This window comes from Cyprinodon tularosa, unplaced genomic scaffold (assembly GCF_016077235.1).
Source record: "Cyprinodon tularosa strain WSP-4 unplaced genomic scaffold, ASM1607723v1 ctg1148, whole genome shotgun sequence".
NCBI classification, from domain to species: Eukaryota; Metazoa; Chordata; class Actinopteri; order Cyprinodontiformes; family Cyprinodontidae; genus Cyprinodon; species Cyprinodon tularosa.
In genome coordinates, this window is record NW_024037946.1 from 145386 (window position 1) to 163900 (window position 18515).

The 18515-nt window shown below is 38.0% G+C and overlaps 1 protein-coding gene across 1 annotated transcript in view; it reads right to left on the minus strand.

The window, feature by feature from the left end:
* The window catches only part of LOC119796472 (C-type mannose receptor 2-like), a 79023-nt gene that overhangs the window by 19113 nt on the left and 41395 nt on the right, over nucleotides 1-18515 (minus strand). The gene's annotated exons all lie outside the window — the stretch shown is intronic.

Below are 18515 nucleotides of genomic sequence, written 5' to 3' on the forward strand. Positions count from 1 at the left end.
AAGTTGAACGGGTCGAGTTTATACAAAAAGTAATACATGCATAAACCTTTGCTGGATTTTTATGTATTAATACATTCTGCTCATTCAGTTAATAAAAACAAGAATTTAATTTTAAAAACAGGTGAACATACTTAAACAACACAGATCCAAAGAAAACCAGCAAAATAAGTGCTTTACTAGTTTGTTGTTCTATTTAAAACACATAACATAAATCAATACAATGCAATGACACAATTCTGGCATGATTTGGGACCAATTATAGTCACCCCGCTCTTATCCTGGTGGAATAAGGAACCACAGTTCCGTACTCAATGGAATCGAGATGTAAGATTCTACGAATTTCCTGAATTCTAGAATATTGCATATACTTTTACCTCAGTTGGAGCTTTTTAAATGGAGTTAAGAGGTTAACTTAAGTTCAGGAGCAGAGCCACACACAAACTTAATATTCAGCTCACACCTTCCTCCTAGTCTGTTATAATTTGTCCACCCCTCCATCCCTTTATTCATTTTCCCTTTTTTCTCTCCATTCATCTGATTACCTCTTCTTGTTCTTCTCTGTTGCAGGGTCCATCTGGGGGTTCAGTGCAGGCTCTGAGAAATTAACCATAACCAAATTCTCTTGGAGATTGAGCCCCAACACACAAATCTTCACGCCTTCTGTTTAGCAACTCCCCTACCCTTTCACACTTTACCCCTTTCATGCCCTCCATCATACCTTCATCTCCCATCCCTTCAGACACTCCTCCATTCATCCCCACCCCTTCATCTCTTCCTACCCTCATCCCTTATTCCTTCATACCTCAATCCTCACCTCTTCCTCCCTTGCTCCCTTCCTTCTCTCGTCCATTACTCTCTCCATCCCTTTCATCCCCTCACACCTTCCATCCCCTCATTCCATCCTCCCCTAGTACAAAGCCTATTGGGACACCCTAGCAAAATACCTGCTGAATGTCTATATGTCTATAATGCCAATGGTTCACTCCTACTTTTGTGCCACAGGGAAGTCATCACCCTTTTCCGTAAAAAGGGAAACCTGCAGGACATCAAGAACTGGCACCCTGTGTCTGTTCTCTGCACCGACTACAAGATTCTATCCAAAGCCATGGCAACGCGGCTGCTATGGAGCAGGTCATCCACCCGGACCAGACCAGACCAAAAGATATTTAAAAATCTTGAATTGATTTACTTCTATTAACTTCTAATTTGCAGACTATTGACAGTTATCTTATTCTATATAGGCCAACAGCTGGATGGTAACCTGCACAAAAATGAACTGACCATTATTTTATTCATTGTATTCTCTTTAATAAATCATGTTCAGTAATTACTTGATTAGCACACTGCTATAGTAAACTGACATGATTCTAGAGTAGACTCTGGTGCAGACACAATACGAGTCAGGAAGCAGTTTAGAATGTTTACTGAGAAGTTTTACAGAAAAATTGTTTGGTCCAGCGTGGTGGTTCGGGGAACTGCGACTTAGACTGGAACTGTACGGGAAGAGAGATTAGTTAGAACGCTGGCAGGAGGAACTGAGTTATAAAGAGAAGGTGCTGATTTATTACAATTCCTTGGAGAGAGGAGTGAATGGGGAGGAGGTTGGATGAGCCCACAGAGATTGAGTTTGGCTTAGATGGGGGGTTTCAGCTTGAGAGCTCCAGAGGGTGGACAGGCAGGTGAGCATTCGAGGATGGATCCAGGAGGACTGAGTGGAGAACCGGCTTGGAGACTGCAAAGCTTCTAGGAGAGAAGGAGGACAACGAGGTAAGTTTGAGTCTTAGCACAATGTTCAGTTTTAGGAGAGCTAGCAGGAAGGTTACCACTATGTGGAATTTTAACCGACTGGTGTCCGTCCCTGGGAATCCACTCCTCTAAATACTTCTCCCTGATTGCGTACAATTGGAACAAGCTGGAGGCTTTTCTGGGCTGGCGTCTCTGAGGAGGAAAAGGTAAGAAAAAATCCTAACAGCTCAGCACATAATCCTGTGGACCCAAAATAAACATTATAATGTCAGTATTTGCAGCCCAATTGGTCTTCTAGAAATCTGCTTTTGTGCGGCATTCTACTCTGATTACATTCAGTGTTTCTCACTTTCCAAGCAGTGAAACAGATGCATTGATCTGTATGGTAATGCACTTCATTGTTTGCCATTTGGTACCTTAATCCCTGGAACAGTTTACCATTCTAAGTGATCTATTCTCTCTTTCAGTGCTGTGGGAATGCTCTTTTCCTCTTTTCTGTTTAGTTTCTAAACCCGTTTTCTTCATTTTGTGCTGATTTCAAATACAATTGCTTCGTACAAGGAGACAATTAAAGTAAAATGGTTGTTAATGGGGTGAGTGCCTATTAATATCAAAATAATGAAGTAGTAAAATGGCCTGTAGGTACTGTAAATAATGATGAGGATGTAAATAAGGTTAAATAAGGTTAAATTAAAACCCTTTGATGCTGTATGGCATATTCAATTTTGCTATATGTTATCAATTCAACATAGATTTTTAAAACTAGTTTGAATCCAATAAGAGTTAAATAACTCACCACTAGTTGCACATTTGTGGATCTTCTTGTTTGTTTCTTGTATGTACCAATCTCCTGTCTTAAAGTGGCACTACGTAGTTTTCCACTGATACTGTCACCTGTGGCCAAAACACAGAATTGCAGCACTCTTTTGCCTGTTCTTGTAGTTCGCGCTCAACCTTTACATCCTTTTTGTTTGTTTTTTTTGTTTTTTTTTTAACTTTTTTTCACCTAGGGTCTATTTCACTCTGTTTTCTTGGAAGGGACTGCCTGTGGGAAACGCAACGCAGTCTGGCATTTTCTCAACTCTGAAAAACTTTTCTCAACCCGCTCTCCTCATGCTTAGTTCCATCTCTGAGCGTGCCCGGCTCTATCTCTGCGCACGCTCGACCTGCTGTTTTCATGCTTCATAGCTGTGCTTTCGGCTGTTTCTCTTTTCGCTTGACTGTCCCTGCACTCACGACTTCATAAAGAATCACATCATCAGCCAGTAACACTTTTTTCATCAAATCAAAGTATTTGTTCCAAATACTACATCTGGTTTAATGAAAAAACTGCCCAAGAAGAGGATTGGAGGCGTCTACTGTCTGAATGATTGTATTTGAACGAATATAATGCTGGACTAGAATCAGAGCAAAGTAAACTTCTGAAATGACAAATTTCCTCAATCCATCCCAAACTGAAAATCCATAACTGAGTCTTTTACCTGATTTAGAATTAAATTCTGGAACTACACACATAACACAAATCCTATTATTTTAATAATCTGAAGCATCCATAAAACTTTCAATTCATCCATAATATTTTTTATCCAAATATTGTTCAACCATATTGTTTTCCCATTTAAACAGCAAAGTTAAATCCGTATCAATAGCAGGCAAAAGGAATGGGGGAGTTACTGAACTTATAACCATTTTACTGACATTTTTTTTAGATAATTCAAGACGTTTTATAGTACTATCCTCTGTCCATCAACTGGTTAGAAGTGTTGACCGCATAAATGCAAGAGTTGTTTGATTTCCTAATTGTATTTTTTTTTGTAGTGTTTATATATCTAGCAGACACTAAAAGTGACAAAGTAAATATTAGCATGAAGGGATATAAACCCAGGCATCCTGTGTGCAGGACGGGTGACTTACCACCTGAGCTAGCCAGTCGGTTTTTCATCGAACTGGAACAAATACTTTGATTGGATGAAAAAAAAAGCTAAGTGTGATTGGCTGATGGTGTTGTTTCTTTACATACATTTATGAAGTGCTGAGCGCACAGACATAGTTGAACAAGCGGAGAAACTGCCTAGGCCACAGCCATGAAGCGCGTAAAGAGCAGGTCGAGCCAGTGCAGCAACAGAGTCGAGCATATGCAGAGATGGACCTGAGCATAAAAACAATGGTTTGAGAGGAGTTTTTCAGAATTGAGCGCACGCCAGTCCCGGGTTCAAGTGCACGCGTGTTGCCTCAATTGAATTGATTGTTACCTACTATTATACTCTTCATTTAGTAAAACTTCAGAACTGAAAATGTTTTTATTAATTAACAATGTGGGTTTATTTTATACATCAATTACAGTGTTCATATTAACATTACGGTTCCACTTGTATCCATTGTGGGATCTAACCAAAGCCCTCTTCAAACCAAGCTTCCTGATTCAATTTCAACCCCAGCCCACCTCTGGTGACTCTTACAGCAGACAATGCTCTCCTTGTGCACCTAGAACAAGATGTAATTTAAACAGAAATCAAACATTAAGAAAATAGTTATTGTAAGTTTCCCAAATATGTTCAAATACCAACTGAATGTAGATTTATTTTTATCAGAAGTGCAGCCTTTAAACTTTGTCTTTCTGCAAAGGTGATGAAATTGTTCTAAAAGTAGTTCTTAAACAGACATGGACGTTATTTAACAGGCAAATCATTTCCATGGTAGAAGCTAGAACAAGAAATGAAAAGGTTGTTAGGTTCTCAGGTTTTAGTTTACATATATATTAAAATAACGCCCCAGGGTGTGAAGGTTGGTTCATTGAATGTGTTTTCACTCCAAACATTTTCTGATCCTGTTTTGAATATTTAGATCAGAAAGTGTTTAAATTTAGCTGCTCGTCAGAGAACTGGGGAAGTAAGATACCAACAATCTAGCTGGGACAGTTTTCAGGATTGAGAAAAGAAAATCAAGGAAAAGGAAGCACATGTAAGTTTGACAATGAGCTCATTGTCTATACTTGGGATTTTATCTTGTTAAAACCTACTTTTTTATTAATAATTTTACATAAGCAACTTTTTTTCATTTGTAAAATAAGGTTTTTAATCAGTTCTTTTTTTTTCTGGGGTATTTCCTGTTATTCTTCTGATTCTCTGCTCTTCTTACATTGTTTCTCTGAAAAGTGGAAAGCGAGTTGTAGGTTTTATACCCTGGTTTGAAGTGTTTAAATATTTTCTTCATTCAACAGAGACAAACAGCAGAAAGAACATCTTCCATCAGACAGCAAAGATGCAGAGGAGTTTTATTTTGTTTTTTATGTTAGGTAAGTTGATCTAGATTATAGTTACTGTATGTTTTTGTTACAGTAGAGACACGGTTGTAGAATGAGGAACCTCAAACATAACCTTTTAACCCAAGCTCTACTGTAAATGCTGCTTGAGATGTTATAATCTAGTTATAAATTAAGCAACAAGTTTTATGTTTTCAGGTCAGAGTGTTTTTATCAACTGTCAGCTCTATGAGTATCACTACATTAATAAGGAAAAGAACTGGACTGAAGCTCAGCAGTACTGCAGAGAGAAACACACTGACCTGGTCACAGTGTCTAACATGGCAGACATGAAGAGACTCCTCAGTACCACAGCAGGATATAATAGGGACGTTTGGATTGGTCTGTATGATCAGACAGATGGTATCAGAACATGGTACTGGTCTCTGCCTGGAGTGGAGTTTAATGAAAGTGAGACTAAATGGCACCCAGGGGAACCAAATGATTGTCAAACTGAGAACTGTGGGTGTTTGAATACAAATCTTAAATGGGTTGATAATAACTGCATAAATGGCAGATATTTCCTCTGTTATGATGGTGAGAATTATGATATACTTGTCACTGATTCTTAAATATACTTAAACTGAACTGTTTATATTATTTGATTTGTATTAATCTCCACAGAGCAAAACATGCAAAGTCAATGTGAGTGTTTCTATTTTCTCCACAGAAACTAATAGAACCCAGAAATACCACTTGATTAGAGAGAAGAAGACCTGGCAGGAAGCTCAGAGTTACTGCAGAAAGAAACACACAGACCTGATCAGTGGAATGAAGCAGCTACAGGATGGAGAACTGAAGAATGTGATGAGCTCTACAGACAGTATCCCATTCATTGGTCTGTTCAGAGACACCTGGAGGTGGTCAGATGGAAGCAGTTTCTCTTTCAGACATTGGAGGGATGATCTAAACAATCATCAATACAACAGTGGTCGATGTGCTGTGGCTGGCTCTGATGATGAAGGCAGATGGAGGACTGACAGCTGTGATCAGAAAAAACCCTTCATCTGTTATGATGGTGAGATGTTTTTATTAAATAGGGCACTTATATAAAGAACTATGTAGGGAAAATATATAACTCAATATAATAATGCCCCATTGTGTTCTTGAATATTTATTCACAATGTGAAAATGTATGTCATCCACAACTTTATATTTATTACACATATTATATCTATATAATTTTTTTTATTTTTCTTTCCAGAAAAAGTGATCCTAATAAAAGAAAACAAAATCTGGGAGGAAGCTTTAAACTATTGCAGATATCACCACCATGACCTGGCCACCATCACCAGCCTGGATGAGCAGAGATGGATCCAGGAGAAAGCCAAGAACGCCTCGACTGATTTTGTCTGGATGGGACTTCACTATGCCTGCACTCTAGATTTATGGTTCTGGGTCAATGACAAAATGGTTAACTACCATAGGTGGCCTCCAGGGGAACCACTGGATGACTGTGACATGTCTGGAGCCATGGAGACCGGAGGAGAACATAAGTGGAGGAAAAAAAATGATAGTCAGAAGTTTAATTTCCTTTGTTCTAAGCATTAAAATAGTTTTTTGAGCTGTTTTTTTTCTGCCAGTTACCTTAAAATCTGTGGAAATTATTTGAATTATATTGGGAATATATGTTGTATTTTATTATTTTGTAACAAATATTTCCACCAAACAATAACACATATTCTAAACGTTCATGGTATCATCCTTTATTACTTGTCTTATGAATAATTTTCCTTATTTTGATCATGTAATGGGTACATTTAGGGGTTTCTTATCAATAGCCGCAATGTAGATACAGTAAAAATAAGTTATAAAATAAAAAGTTATCACGTCCTATTGCTCATAAAATGTGTCTAAATTTAGATTTTTTTTGTATAGTCATTTAGATTTTTTTTTTGTTTGGATTTTAGTGTTTTTGTATAGGCCAAATAACAGATGCTTGAAAAGAGGAAGTCTTTTTCATACTAAGAGGAGGTGAAAATGATCATATTTGTATTTGTATGTATTGTATATATTTGGATATATTGTTTAGTGAATTTTAACCTGGTCTCTGAATAGCTAAAGTTACTCATTGTGGAAAGGGTCACCAGAAATGTACTTAAACAAGAGCAGAGATACTCTAACAAAACTATTTAAGTCTGGAGTGATTCACTCCAGACTTTATTGACATGAATGAAATAAGTTCTTTGGCATTTGACAACATACAACTAGATCAGTTAATAAACAACCAACCTTAAGCTTTCCTAAATTTGTAGACTAGTCTACTGACAAACTTCATTCAATTGCATTTATTGATCCCAAAGGAAAAGGATTTTATTGACATAAAATAGAGAAGTTCTTTGGCACTCGGACCCCGGCAGAAGACACGATGCTCCAAGTTTGCATAAGCTTGGATGAATAACTTAGGAAGAGGATTAGAGTAGTCCTCCCCACCGGGACCCAGATACTGGTTGTTGGGTTCAAAAATGTAGTTTTGTAAGAGAAGAACTGAAATACACAGTAAGGGATTTTCATACAGCTCCTGCAGGAGGAGAGACAGTTGCAACCCAGACTCAAACACTCTCTCTCCCACCGGACCTCCTCTGCAGAGCGTTTCATTAACAGAACATAACACATGGTTACAAACAGAGTATTGATCTGACAGAACAATTGATCAGTTCATAAAGACAGGATGCTCTACTGGCTGTAATCACAAGGCAGAGCTCTCCTCTTGACTGAATCACAAGATAGAGTGGTCTCCTGATTGAATCATAAGACAGGAGTGGAACATCTCATTTTTGCAATGTTTCATATGAACACACATTAATTTTATAATCATCATTGAATAAACCTAACACTGGTGGTGGGGTGAGCCGGATCATGAAAGGGCCTAAGAGAGCCGAGTCACACAGGAAGCCAGAAACAGAAACTGTAAATCGGCTCTGTACATTTCAAAACAGGAATTGATTAAAGGAAATGTCCTGCAGGCTTCGAGAGAAACCTGCTTTACAGCAACTTTCGTGGTGGATGACACTGCTGGCATGTGAAGTTAGAAGACAGATGATTGTAAGATGTCTGAAGATAAGAGAACCACCGAAGAGGGGAAAGAAAAACGTATAACATACAACTAGACATACTACTACAGCAGTGAAGCATAACTAAGAGAAGTACTGGTTATTAGTCAAAAAATGTCAAAAAAATGTGTTCACCAGGCAAAGACAAAGAAGGCAGGCAGCCTTTGAAGAGTCAGATCATTGATTGACAATGTTTGTCAAGGTTGTCTCACCCTTCCAAGCAGGGCATGACTTGAACTTTCTTCCTCAAAAGTCATTGTGGCTAGTGGTTTTAAAAGTTACCAGCCTTTCAGCATTTTACTAGCCACAGTTTTGTTGCTGGGAAGTTATATATATGATCTATATGATTAAAGTTTACTATGTTGTGCTTAATTTCACTTACTTATTTAGAAATGTAAATTACAGTTAAGTAGAGCGTTACGTAAAATATAAAAACTAAACTTGAAAAGAAATGACCAAATATAAAATGCTTTACTAAGAAGAAAACATGCTTCTGGGATTATCACCTTTTAGAATATCCATACAAGAGAGATCAGAAAGCTAATGTTAGCATTTATGAGTTTTATAGTTTATTATTGTCATTTCACAAAATCAATGGAATTTTGCCCCTAAAACATAACAAAGCACAGAAGATGACCAAAAATGATTTGCCTTTAGTTAAAATAATTTGCTTGATTTGGTTAAAATGAACTGAGGTGGAGGAAAGCAGGCAGGCTGAATGACTCAGAGGGGAGCAAACTAGGAATGCAGGGGAAAGCTGGAAATGGAGTCCAATCGCAATTGTGCTTGGCGCTGAGAAGTCAGTCCAGAAGAACTTAGTTCCAACCTTCGAATGCAGAGAGATGAAAGATGAGTGGCAGAACAGTGAACACTAGGAAAAAAACATTAAGATCTAATTTTTATAAAGGTACAAGACATTGGCTAGACTTGCAGGAGATGCTCCTTCTGAATGAACTTGGGGTGATGATATTCGCTTGCATTTTGCGGTTGACTCTTCAGCAGTTGCTCAAACAAAATGCTTGTACAATTCCTGTTTGGATTAACTGAGTGTTGTAGCTGAAGTTAAGTTATTTTTCTGTGATCTCTCTGTATCTAAGTAACTCTAACTGACCAGAACTAATTTAAAACATAGCGCCTTCTGCTGGACCTTTCTACTGAGCACTTGTCAGTTTCACACGGTTTTATTTCTGGTAGTAAGGAGTAGCTAGCCTAGGCTAGCGCTAGCTTAGCATTGCTATGGCTCCTCTCTTGCTCCCTCTCTGGACTCTTCTCCAACTCTTCCTTCTTCCTCTCTCCTGCTCTCTGTGTCAGATGTTCAGTTATTCCTCTGCCTCCTTTAGTAATAATGCTATGTGTGGTAAGTGTAGTATTTATGTAACTTTGGAGGCAGGGATGTCAGAGTTAGAATCCAGGCTTCAGGCTGTTCGACATCCAGGAGTTAAAGTAGGCCCCCCCACGTAGCTGTCCTCCAAAAGTGCCTGAGCAGCCATGAGCCAGGCGATTGGGTAACTGTGCGCAGAAAGCGTTGTGGATCTCTGCCCACTGGTCACCACCAACCCGTCCACGTTTCTAACCGGTTTTCCCCACTCAGTGACACACCCACTGAGAAGCCCACTTTGGTGATTGGCAGCTCTATAGTTAGAAACGTGGCATTAGAGTCAAATGTTTGCCAGGGGCCAGAACGGGTGACATCAAATCCTACCTGAAACTGCTGGCTAAGGATAAGGTTAAATACAGTAAGATTGCTCTTCACGCTGGCGGTAATGACACCCGGTTACGCCGATCGGAAAAATTAGTGTTGCTTCAGTGTGTAAGTTTGCCAAAACAATATTGGACACCATCATTTTCTCTGATCCCCTGCCTGGTCTTACCAGCGATGACATGTCGTCATTCAACCGCTGGTTGTCTAGGTGGTGTCCTGAAAACAACGTGGGCTACATTAATAATTGGCAATCCTTTCGGGGAAAGCCTGGTCTGATTCGGAAAGACGGCATCAATCCCATTTTGGATGGTGCAGCTCTTCTTTCTAGGAATCTGGCCACATTTATTAGTCCTCCAAAACCCTGACCACCCAGGGTGCAGACGAGGAAGCAGAGTTGTAGTTTAACACACATCTCTGCAGCTTCTCTACTGTTACCCACTCTTTACTCCATCCAGACAGTGTCTTGCCCACGACCAAAATCTAATAAATTAGCAATTATTCCCAAAGGAGTAAATCATGATAATCTAATAAAAATTAAAATAACTCCAATTGGGGAAAAAGTTAAAATGATTAAATGTGGTCTGTTTAACATAAGATCTCTTTCCTCTAAAAGTCTGCTAGTTAATGACTTGATTTGTGATAATCACATTGACTTATGTTGCCTTACAGAAACCTGGCTGCAGCAAGAGGATTATGTGAGCATAAATGAGGCAACTCCTTCAAGCTATTTAAATTTTCACATACCCAGAAGTTCTGGGCGAGGAGGAGGAGTAGCAACAATCTTCCAGTCTGACTTACTGATTACTCCCAAAACAGTTAATACCTACAACTCTTTTGAACATTTAACCCTTAATTTCCCTGATCCATATTTCAGAAGTTATAGTCTTTGGACCAGAATCTTTGAAAAATAAGCTGATTAACCAGATTAAACAGATTTCAGATAACAAAGTAAAAAATCTTGGTGTCGTTTTTGATCAGGACCTGTCATTTAAATCCCATATCAAAGAGGTTTCTATAATTTCCTTCTTTCATCTGAGGAATATAGCAAAAATTAGAAATATCCTGTCCAGGGGTGATGCTGAGAAACTAGTCCATGCATTTGTTACTTCAAGGCTGGACTATTGTAATTCTTTACTATCAGGAAGTCCACAAACTGTAGTTAAAAGCCTCCAGCTGATCCAAAATGCTGCAGCAGAGTTCTGATGAAAATTAAAAAGGGAGATCATATCTCTCCTATCCTGGCTTCTCTTCATTGGCTTCCTGTTAAATCCAGAATAGAATTTAAAATCCTCCCTTTCAAATATAAAGCCTTAAATGGCCAATCTCCATCTTATATCAGAGATATGATTGTTCCTTATGTTCCTAACAGAGCACTTTGCTCTCAATCTGCAGGTTTACTAGTGGTTCCTAGAATTTCTAAAAATAGAATGGGAGGCAGATCTTTTAGTTATCAGGCTCCTCTCCTGTGGAACCAACTACCAGTTTTAGTCCGTGAGGCAGACACCCTGTCTACTTTTAAGGCTAGGCTTAAAACTTTCCTTTTTAATAAACCTTATAGTTAGAGTGGCTCAGGTTATCCTGAGCTATCTCTATAGTTATGCTGCTATAGGCTTAGACTTCTGGAGGACATAGGGACCCCTTTTTCATCATTCTGCTTCATTCTATCTTTATTCTCCCACTCTGCAGAATCTATTAGTTCTCTGGTCATCTCTCTCTAACGTTCTTCATATAAATAAACTGAACTGAATTAAATTGAATTGTAGCGTAAATGGAGAGGAAAACCACCCTTTTTACAGGAAGAGACCACCACGAGCACCAGGCTCAGTGTGGGCAGCCTTCTGCCAAGGCTGACTAGGTTTCAAAAAGACAGAAGCAGACATACAAAAACAAACAAACAAACAAACAAAAAAAATTATTCAAAAAAGGTGACTCTTAACTAGCTTCAGAGGAAATACACAGTCAGGCAGATGAGCTCTGAGCCAGTTCTCATGTCAAAGGATGAAGAGCACATACACTTAATTTCAGATGTTTTAATGTAGTCACAGTAAAAACTACATTTTTTAAACTGTTGCAGTGTTCAAGTAACACTTTAAGATTTAAATATAACACCAATCCGAGTACATTTAGTCCCTCTCTGAATTATTGTTAGATTAACTTCATAGTGTAGATCTTACTCTACAGTAGTTGTTGTTGTAGTAACTCTAAAAGAGTCAGTGTACTTTGGCACTATATATTTAACACTGTGGAATTTACTGTACACAGGCCAATGTCAAAAATCTATAAACAAAGGTGTTAAATGAAGCAGGCAAGCTAATATTTCAATCTATGATGTCACAGTTAAACAGGAAAAAACCAGATGCTATTATGACAATAAAACACAAGGAGAACATAAAGCTAGGGGTGGATGTGGCAGAGGTGGGATGATTAGAAAACTGCCATATAAAACCTGTTTTTTACAATGAGAAAACTTTGATCCTTATAGCTAATGCTTACCCTCTTGCTAATTACTCTATCTCCCACAATTTTTCCGGTTGATCTTTTGTGTGTTAGTTTTCAACACCTTCCAGCCTACAAAACAAAAGTCTCCCTGTCAATTTATGTAGAGATTTGATGCAGCCCTCGAAACGTCATAAGTGCTCCCTCTCAGCCACCATTTTTACTCATGCTTCCCCTTATATTATGCACACCCGAAACTTTTTTTTCTTCTTGTATACAAAAAGACAATGAAGCTTTCTTAAGTCTATTTTCAAAAAGTCAAGAAGCTATTTTTCAATGTTTGGCTCCAGAGCCAATTAAATAACTTTTAAAACAAGGGAAAGTATGGCTAATTTGAATAGTGCAGCCCAGATGTATCGCCGGTCATAAACAGCACACATGCAGATTCGATCCTGGATCACTGCACGCTGTTCATCACGCTGATGTAAATTTCACTGCTAAGCTGCTGCTCATTTATGGTCTGAAAGCTGTACAAAATGAAATTTCGTTTTGAATGACAGTAAAAATTACGTGTAAGTTAAAAAAGTTTGTGATCCTTCGTGCACTTACTAAAGACATCTAATGTGGGCTTCTCAACAAACTCATCCAAGTCAAAATCCATGTTCGAACCCTGGAATCATGCCACACAAACTGTCAAGCACACACACAAAGCCACAAAAACACCAGAGCCAAATCGTCTAATCAATCACCGCAACACGCACCAGCTGTGCAAACTGCACACAAAAAAAAACAGGATACAGCGCAAAACTCGACCACGAAACTACAATATTTTCAACAAGCCCCCATAAATATGCACACATGTTCGTGTGTAAGAAAGCACACAGAGCACACAGAATTCTCCCTCTTTTGCTCCTGATCTCTTTGGCTCCTGCTCTTCTTGCCTCCTCTCCCTTGCCCTCAAGCTCAAGCTTTCCAAATGGACATGGAAAAAGGTTTGCAGGTCTGGCATGGTTATGGACAGAACAAACAATATGTGTTTTGATGATGCTAATCATATCGTGTGTTTACTGCTGAGTAAAGACAACGCTAATTGACGCTAAAGAATGGACTGCATGCTATGCTATGCTACAGGAATATGTGTTGAGCTGTTGCTTCAGCTTGGACAAGCTTTATTCACTAAGAATTATATATATAACATTATATATATATAACATTAGTGTTCATGTGTTCCTCAGAGGCTCATTACATTTCCATTAGCAAGTATGACCCAGAGTAATTTAATAGAATCCTGATGTCTATTTGCTGCTAGCTATTTCAAAGAGGGTAAAGAATCATTCAACTAAAGGTTATTGGTTCTTGATTAAGCAAATCATTCAAAAAAAACATTATTTGGCCAAATAATGTTTTATTCACCTCATTCACCTCATTGTGAATTGGTCTGAAAACATTTCAATTTCTTTAAAATTAGTGAAAAGCTCATTTGATCATATCCCAAATTCTTCCAGATAAATGTTGGTTTCAAAAACAAAATCCATCTAAAACTGTAATATGGTTTTTTAACCATGTTTTCCCTTCCTCTTTGTACATAGTAGTTTAGCTTAGTTGAGTTTTGTTAGTTTTAGTTAAGAGTGTTAAACTGGAATATGTTTGACTTGGAGCTGAATGATTTTTGTTAATAAACTCTTATATTTTGAACAGAAGTTGTGGTGAATTTATTCCATGTATGTGCAGAAATAACTGTTTGACCATGATTAGTGCTCGAATCACTCTTTCATCTATTGTTCTGACACACAGTTAGTTGGACTGTGTGTTTTACCACCCCTACCGGGGAGGGCAATAAACATCTTAAAGAAATATAAATTCCCAGCTGGCTGGGAATATAATTGAACATAAAATCACAACAACTGTGTGATTGTAGCTAATAAAGGTGTCAGGGTTTAGTTGTGGTTGAGGACCCAAATGCGTTGTATTGAGGACAGTGAAAACCACAACACAGAGGATTTTCTCTCTCTTTCCCATTAAGCTACCTGGGGTCCACATTGGATAAGGGGCTCCAGCAAAATGGAGATCCAGGCAAATAGCCCAGATCTCCAGAATGACCAAGGAACTTACAGAGCCAGACTGGATGAGAAGGCCTTCTAAGGATCCCTGATGTGATCCACATGGACAAGAAAGCCTGCCTTGCTGTTAGCCCGACTGCTAAGCTGCTGCTGGAAGAAAACTCAATCTTCCAAATGGACATGGACAATAGGTTTGCATGTAATTCTGCAGCAAAAAATACACCTAAAATGAAGCTGCCAGCCCCACACTTCACAGCTGTTGTAATTTATTCAACCTTGGGAGCTTTTTTTCTTTTTCCACCAATTGTTACAAAGTAAATTTTTGGCAAAAGACTTTAAAATGTAGTTTTATTAAACCATAGGACAATGTTAAGTTAAATGGCCCTGAGTGTATTTTAGAACTACAATCTGGATTTGTAATTTGGATTTCAATAAAGGAATTAAAAGTAAAGGTTCTTTGTAAGGATGCTCAATTTTCTAACAATAAATGACTCATAAAGACAGTTTACTCATGAGAGAACCTTGTACAGTAATTACAATTACTGCATCTAATCACTTTACTTTGCACAGTGATTAGATGAAGTGTTCCTTCACCACTATAGCACCACACTTCAAAAGAGAATACTAACCCAAAAACAGATACAATGTCATAATTAGCAGACAATATTACTTAATGTCTCAAAACCTCAGCTATTATTTACATTATTATCAAACTTTATTTTAAATTATAGGGAAAATTATGTAAAGATTCACTTTACCTTTATGCTATCACAATGTAAGACATAAATATGCTGATTCTATCCAGAGAAATGAACGACTTAAAAGAGGGACAGGTATATTCCCATATATTATAAGTGTTCATAAAACTAATTGTCTCAATACATCAGTTTAAAAGTATTAGCCTGTTTGTGTTCTATAAAATTGATTAAACAGTACAGCGCCTTTATCAACAACAGGATAATTACCTGTTTTCAAATTTCTTACAATTAAAAAAGAAATAATAACTTTAAAAAAATTGGATTCCTTTAAGATATTTCAATTGTTGTAAGATTTACATCAAACCTAAGTAAAAGGTTAAGTTAATTTAGGCAAAAGCTTTGCTATACTGCCATCTACTGGTTATATCCCAGTAAGTTGTTCAAAAGGAGCTAATTGAATTATTTCACTTTTCATCTGTTTTGAACTGCATCATCATCAGCATCATCATCCTTTTCAACTTTATATTAGAGCTCTTTAAAACAATTAGCAGCTGAAAGCAAAGTACTAAGCTTAGCCAGAAATAATAAAACACTATAATAAAAAAATTCAGTCCAGCATGTGTATGCACCTTCATGCTCTCTCTCTCTATTTTATTTCCAGAAAAGAGATCACTGGGGACAAACTCTTTAAATAACACTTCTTAACCTTTATGTAATAAATAACCATGAGACATGACAACAGACTCTGACAGAAATTGCAGTCTTACTCAGATCAGAGAAATTTCTTAGAATGTACAGAAGGCAGCTGCTCACCTCTCTGGAAGTTGCCCCGATTAACATTTAAAAAGGCATTTTATACATCTCCAAACTGCCACATCATCTTATTTTACATCATACACGTTAGCAGATGATTAGACATCCATGGCTCGAGCCTTATCAAAATATTACACTTCATTCTTAGCTGAAGGACACCGCTCTCATTTCATTTCCAAATCTTTGCCACATAGATTAAAACATCAGTTCTGACAAAACAACTTCATACCGTAAATCCTCTAATATAGGATGGGGCCTTTATTTCACTCAGGTACGTCTTGGTCCGGTTTGGTAGGAACCACAACAGAACAGAGACTAAAATTGATAATGGTATGGACAATCTGTGAAATGGAAGAACAAACCTTAAAAACTCATGAAGGAACAGGTATCAGTGGGGATCTATTACCACATCTGTTAAAACAGAGAGTCACAGGTTCAAACATCATAAAAAAACAAGAGTAAGGAGCTGCAGCTGAAGGATCCGGATCAGAAAGTGTGATTAGGCAGCTACAGGGTCTAGATTGTTTGACATGACGAGTCAAACCAAGAGAAGAGCTTGTCTACTCCAGTGTAGCACACCTTAGGAGGGACAGGGAACTGACTAAAAGGCCTTAGAAAATTCCGCTGCAGAGGATGGACTTAAAGTCACAGTAACAGTGACAAACAAGGGAATGGGATTTAGATAAAAACTGCTTAAAATCAACATCAGATAAAGCCAACATATGATCTGAGCAGCCAGAATCATGTTTCCACATAAGAAACAAGCATATCATGAGAATCAGATTTAATGTGTGGCCTTGCTCATATGTGGAGCCAGTTACTGACTGGATCTGGTTAAAAGAGTCAATTAGGTCTTAAAAATTCTTCACCAGCAGTTTATCAGGGCAAACACGCAATGATATTGAAACAATAAAAACATAATAAAACAATAAGAACAAAATCATAGCTTGGCATATGCCAGACAAAAATCATAAGAAGTAATTTAGGAAGTTATTATATTGAGGGGGACAGTAACATATCAGAAGATAGGCTTTGAACTACTCACCTCAAAAAAGCTTAGTGCAAAACTGGAAAAAGATATCTGTGATGGGCGATGTTCACATTCAAGGCAGGTTTTGTACATAACTGAGGTGCCTCCTCTCTTTAAGATCCACAATAGAAAATGTAGAAAATGTTACATCAGCTACAAGTGTATATTTATGCAAAACAGCATGGGATGGAATTTTCAGCAAAATGCAGAAACAAAAAAGAACATTAAAAACAGTTGAACTAAAGAATATAAAAAAATATTTGAACTAATGATGTTTCAGTCGAAGGCAATCCTAGACAAATGTGTTTTTAGTCTTGATTTAAAGCAACTCAGGGTTAGGGCTAGGCGTTAGACACTCTCTCGATGACCCCCCCGCACCCAGTCCGACGACTAGAGCAGTTGGTTAGGGGATCAAAGGCATTGCATGGGCCGGCGCACGTTTGTTGGTATCTCTCAGATCCATAGCCAAGCCAGTTTGTAGAACTTGGAGAATTAGGGTTAGCTTTTAGAGTAATGGCCAGGTTTTAGGGTTAGGGCAAGGTTTTAGGGTTAGTTGATTTAAAGCAACTCAGGGTTAGGGTTAGGGTTCTCCACACTTTTAGAGTTTTCTGGAAGTTTGTTCCAGATAAGTGGAGCATAGGAACTAAATGCTGCTTCTCCGTGTTTAGTTCTGGTTCAAGGTATGCATAGCAGGCTGGAGCCAGAAGACCTGAGTGGTCTGGTTGATACACTGATAGCAAGTCTGTGATGTATTTAGGTGCTAAGCCATTCAGAGATTTATAGACTAACAGAAGTATTTTAAAGTCTATTCTCTGAGATACTGGGAACCAGTGTAAGGACTTTAGAACTGGGGTGATGTGCTCTACTTTAGTGAGGACATGGGCAGCAGCGTTCTGGATCAGCTGTCTGATCCACTTTTTAGGCAGACCTGTAAAAAACACTGCTGCAGTAATCAATTCGACTAAAAATAAACGCATGGATTAGTTTTTCCAGATCATGCTGAGACATTAGTCCTTTAATCCTGGAAATGTTCTTCAGGTGATAGAAAGCCGACCTTGTAATTGTCTTTAAATGCTTTTGGAGGTTCAAGTCTGAATCCAGCACTACACCTAGATTTTGGGCCTGATCAGTGGTTACTAGCTGAAGCGACTGAAGCTGTGTGCTAACTTTAGATCTCTCCTCTATTGGTCCAAAGATTATTACTTCAGTTTTGTTTTTATTCAGTTGAAGAAAATTATGGCGCATCCAGGCATTGATTTCTTCTAAGCATTTCCTCAGAGCTTGAATTGGTTCATAATCACCTGGTGACATTGTGATGTAAAGCTGTGTGTCGTCTGCATAGTTATGGTATCTGATGTTGTTGTTTTTTATTACCTGAGCAAGAGGGAGCATGTAGATATTGAATCGGAGGGGACCCAGGATGGACCCTTGGGGAACCCCAATAGAAACATTTAAGATATAATTCATATTTGCATGAGGGAAGTATGATTTATATATCTTTAGATATGTTTCATTTGAGCCGGCCTATCTGTGTGATAAGCTATTACATATTTGTCTGTTGTTTCACTAATCTAGCTGTCTTCACCATTAATCTTTTGAATCTGTTTTTCCAGGGATTAAATTAGTAAATTGGGGGAAAAAACATATTTCCTGTGCGTGTGATCTCTGTGACTATA